At 53.0% G+C, this 5,000-nt stretch overlaps 1 non-coding gene across 1 annotated transcript in view; it reads left to right on the forward strand.

Annotated features, from left to right (window-relative positions):
• Positions 1-3,354: 3,354 nt before the first annotated feature.
• LOC124772446 overlaps positions 3,355-5,000 on the forward strand; it is a 1,909-nt gene continuing 263 nt past the window's right edge. The window contains exon 1 of the ribosomal RNA XR_007014032.1: positions 3,355-5,000. This exon is cut by the window's right edge and continues 263 nt beyond it. This is a non-coding gene — a ribosomal RNA (small subunit ribosomal RNA).

Genomic DNA, 5,000 nt, shown 5'->3' on the forward strand with positions numbered 1-5,000 from the left:
ACCACTCTCTGCTTCTAACGGGCGCACATACAATATGTAAGCACCAGCATGGAACAACATCCAGTGCATCCTCTCCGCCACATTACACAATCCACACTATCACAACCAGACCAGGAGGTCCATGCGGAAAATACAATATCCCACCCTTTCGACATCCACCATTGCGCAGATCAGGCACCAACACCCACACATGTCCTATACAACGGTGCACCCAACATCACAATAGTACCTCCTGTCACAGCGCACAAACAATGACATGAGTCAAAGACACAGGTCTGACACAAGCATAGAATTGGAGCGCCGCCTCTAATAAGCCAAAGGTGCATCCTGACGTGACAAATCTGATCATGTCACAAGCATTCACTTACTATAATCACTATCAACGAACCTGCCGCCCCCGCCCCCCCCTACACCTTTCCTTACAACAACGTGTAACCTAACCTAACCTAACCTATGTTGTACCTTAACCTAACCTATGTTGTACCTTAACCTAACCTATGTTGTACCTTAACCTAACCTATGTTGTACCTTAACCTAACCTATGTTGTACCTTAACCTAACCTATGTTGTACCTTAACCTAACCTATGTTGTGCCTTAACCTAACCTATGTTGTGCCTTAACCTAACCTATGTTGTGCCTTAACCTAACCTATGTTGTGCCTTAACCTAACCTATGTTGTGCCTTAACCTAACCTATGTTGTGCCTTAACCTAACCTATGTTGTGCCTTAACCTAACCTATGTTGTGCCTTAACCTAACCTATGTTGTGCCTTAACCTAACCCATGTTGTGCCTTAACCTAACCCATGTTGTGCCTTAACCTAACCCATGTTGTGCCTTAACCTAACCCATGTTGTGCCTTAACCTAACCCATGTTGTGCCTTAACCTAACCCATGTTGTGCCTTAACCTAACCCATGTTGTGCCTTAACCTAACCCATGTTGTGCCTTAACCTAACCCATGTTGTGCCTTAACCTAACCCATGTTGTGCCTTAACCTAACCCATGTTGTGCCTTAACCTAACCCATGTTGTGCCTTAACCTAACCCATGTTGTGCCTTAACCTAACCCATGTTGTGCCTTAACCTAACCCATGTTGTGCCTTAACCTAACCCATGTTGTGCCTTAACCTAACCCATGTTGTGCCTTAACCTAACCTATGTTGTGCCTTAACCTAACCTATGTTGTGCCTTAACCTAACCTATGTTGTGCCTTAACCTAACCCATGTTGTGCCTTAACCTAACCCATGTTGTGCCTTAACCTAACCCATGTTGTGCCTTAACCTAACCCATGTTGTGCCTTAACCTAACCCATGTTGTGCCTTAACCTAACCCATGTTGTGCCTTAACCTAACCCATGTTGTGCCTTAACCTAACCCATGTTGTGCCTTAACCTAACCCATGTTGTGCCTTAACCTAACCCATGTTGTGCCTTAACCTAACCCATGTTGTGCCTTAACCTAACCCATGTTGTGCCTTAACCTAACCCATGTCGTGCCTTAACCTAACCCACGTCGTGCCTTAACCTAACCCACGTTGTCGCCTAACGTAACCCACGTTGTCGCCTAAACCTGCTCTGTAATTGTTATACGACTCGTTCAATTAGTGTAGTGTTGCCCACCCGCAACCCTCGCAATATAGTTCGCTACTCGCACTCCCCGCTCCCCTGTGTATCGCTTCATGTTAAACACCTTGCAAGTCTTGCTCACTTTCCACATGCTCCTGCTGTACACTGTAATGTGGATGGCAGCAGGACGTACATGCCGCCCCTCCCCACGTCCCCACCTTGCCCCCTGCCTTCGCAAGCTGGTTGGTGAGAACTTTGCATGTTCAATGCCCTCCGCATGCGACGTACTCAGGCTACGTTGTGGTGCGGCCTGTGTCAACTGTCCGCTAATGTCGTACGCGTAAACCACAATCTGTACTGCACATTCGTCCTTATGTACTGAATGATACATCGTGGCACATGTGTGACCGTACAACGACTGCGCCCAAAAACGGCGGACCATACAGTGCAAATATTGTGCACGCAGCTACGTGTCGTCTCCCTATGAGAGCTGGATTGCAGTGTGGTACGCCATAGAGACGTGTGGGAGGAACGGACGCCGTGGATGGCGATCAGCATGAGCTGTCTGTTGATGTATTCGGACCTAGTCGTCTCTCCTCACACACCGTGATGGCATGGTGCACCGCGTTCCATATCTGCGACATGCTACAGAGGCCGGTTGACAGTCGTTCGAGCAATGGACATCGCATACGTACGGGGGCCACCTTCCACGTATTGTCTAGGCGTGCACATTTTGTTGCGTGTATGTGGGCAGACGTAGTGTGGCGTGACACCTGACACAGGCATGCAATAATCGTGGAAGTTGCAAATGGCGATGGACGCCTGCGTTTTCTGGTGAAGTTACGCAAATGAACAAATGGTAACCTGTTGTGGTGCGGTTGTTCTCGCTAGGGGTGAATCGGTGATGGCGACGATAGGTTGAGGTACTAACCGGTTGTTCCAGCGATACCCACCATGCCGACGAAACTGAACGGCATCTGGGTGTGAAGCGATACGCGGCGGTGGCTGGGTGGGACCGTCCCCGGCCGGTGAGGGGGCGCCTCCCGGCGTGCTGGCCGCGCGGTGCGTGGGCGCACGCGCTACAGCCGGCTGGTGGGGGCGGCCAGTGGCAGGCGCGCCGGCCGACGGACGCGGCAGGCGTCGCAGCTGCGCGCCGGCGCACCCTGCGCGCGGCGCCGTGCGGCCAAAGTAGGTCCTCGCGGGCCCGGTGCGAAGCGCGGTGGACATCTTCAGTGTGCTGGTCCGATTGAGGACTGTGTGCGTTGAGGATGCGCTGCCGCCCGGCGCTCGGCGCCGCGACGCCGTCTGCTGCTCGGTCGCCCCAGCGGTTCTCGCTGGTGGTTTGTATCGCAGCTGTGCGGATGTGTTGGCGCGTGCGCTGTGCTGGGAGAGTTCGCTTCGGCACCCAAGTGGGGCTTTTGTCCTTCTGTGGCGCTGGCGTTGGAGCTGCCGGTCACCGTAGGTGGCGCGTGTTGTCTCCCGCCGGCAATGCCACGACAGCACGCTCCCGGGCCTCTGTCGGCAGCGGCAAGCTCAGTTGGGAGCACGGGTGGTCGCACCGAAAGCGTCTACTCGCCTAACTCCGGGCGATTGCGCCTCTCTCGAACCCGACCAAGTACTTGGGACGGCGCTGCGCGCCGCCGGGACCTGAGAGGGTTTCGAGGTGTATTGTGCAGGGGAGCTCAGCCTCCTCCTGTTTGCAGAATGATTGAGCGGACGCTTGCGTGTTCGCGCGGGCCCCCGGGACACACTCCCGGGCGGCCGGCTGCTCAGCTCTAGTTGACGCAGCTCCCTGGTTGATCCTGCCAGTAGTCATATGCTTGTCTCAAAGATTAAGCCATGCATGTCTCAGTACAAGCCGCATTAAGGTGAAACCGCGAATGGCTCATTAAATCAGTTATGGTTCCTTAGATCGTACCCACGTTACTTGGATAACTGTGGTAATTCTAGAGCTAATACATGCAAACAGAGTCCCGACCAGAGATGGAAGGGACGCTTTTATTAGATCAAAACCAATCGGTCGGCTCGTCCGGTCCGTTTGCCTTGGTGACTCTGAATAACTTTGGGCTGATCGCACGGTCCTCGTACCGGCGACGCATCTTTCAAATGTCTGCCTTATCAACTGTCGATGGTAGGTTCTGCGCCTACCATGGTTGTAACGGGTAACGGGGAATCAGGGTTCGATTCCGGAGAGGGAGCCTGAGAAACGGCTACCACATCCAAGGAAGGCAGCAGGCGCGCAAATTACCCACTCCCGGCACGGGGAGGTAGTGACGAAAAATAACGATACGGGACTCATCCGAGGCCCCGTAATCGGAATGAGTACACTTTAAATCCTTTAACGAGTATCTATTGGAGGGCAAGTCTGGTGCCAGCAGCCGCGGTAATTCCAGCTCCAATAGCGTATATTAAAGTTGTTGCGGTTAAAAAGCTCGTAGTTGGATTTGTGTCCCACGCTGTTGGTTCACCGCCCGTCGGTGTTTAACTGGCATGTATCGTGGGACGTCCTGCCGGTGGGGCGAGCCGAAGGCGTGCGACCGCCCCGTGCGTGCTCGTGCGTCCCGAGGCGGACCCCGTTGAAATCCTACCAGGGTGCTCTTTATTGAGTGTCTCGGTGGGCCGGCACGTTTACTTTGAACAAATTAGAGTGCTTAAAGCAGGCAAGCCCGCCTGAATACTGTGTGCATGGAATAATGGAATAGGACCTCGGTTCTATTTTGTTGGTTTTCGGAACCCGAGGTAATGATTAATAGGGACAGGCGGGGGCATTCGTATTGCGACGTTAGAGGTGAAATTCTTGGATCGTCGCAAGACGAACAGAAGCGAAAGCATTTGCCAAGTATGTTTTCATTAATCAAGAACGAAAGTTAGAGGTTCGAAGGCGATCAGATACCGCCCTAGTTCTAACCATAAACGATGCCAGCCAGCGATCCGCCGCAGTTCCTCCGATGACTCGGCGGGCAGCCTCCGGGAAACCAAAGCTTTTGGGTTCCGGGGGAAGTATGGTTGCAAAGCTGAAACTTAAAGGAATTGACGGAAGGGCACCACCAGGAGTGGAGCCTGCGGCTTAATTTGACTCAACACGGGAAACCTCACCAGGCCCGGACACCGGAAGGATTGACAGATTGATAGCTCTTTCTTGATTCGGTGGGTGGTGGTGCATGGCCGTTCTTAGTTGGTGGAGCGATTTGTCTGGTTAATTCCGATAACGAACGAGACTCTAGCCTGCTAACTAGTCGCGTGACATCCTTCGTGCTGTCAGCGATTACTTTTCTTCTTAGAGGGACAGGCGGCTTCTAGCCGCACGAGATTGAGCAATAACAGGTCTGTGATGCCCTTAGATGTTCTGGGCCGCACGCGCGCTACACTGAAGGAATCAGCGTGTCTTCCTAGGCCGAAAGGTCGGGGTAACCCGCTGAACCTCCTTCGTGCTAG

The sequence above is a fragment of the Schistocerca piceifrons genome, unplaced genomic scaffold, assembly GCF_021461385.2.
Source record: "Schistocerca piceifrons isolate TAMUIC-IGC-003096 unplaced genomic scaffold, iqSchPice1.1 HiC_scaffold_939, whole genome shotgun sequence".
In the NCBI taxonomy this organism is placed as follows: Eukaryota; Metazoa; Arthropoda; class Insecta; order Orthoptera; family Acrididae; genus Schistocerca; species Schistocerca piceifrons.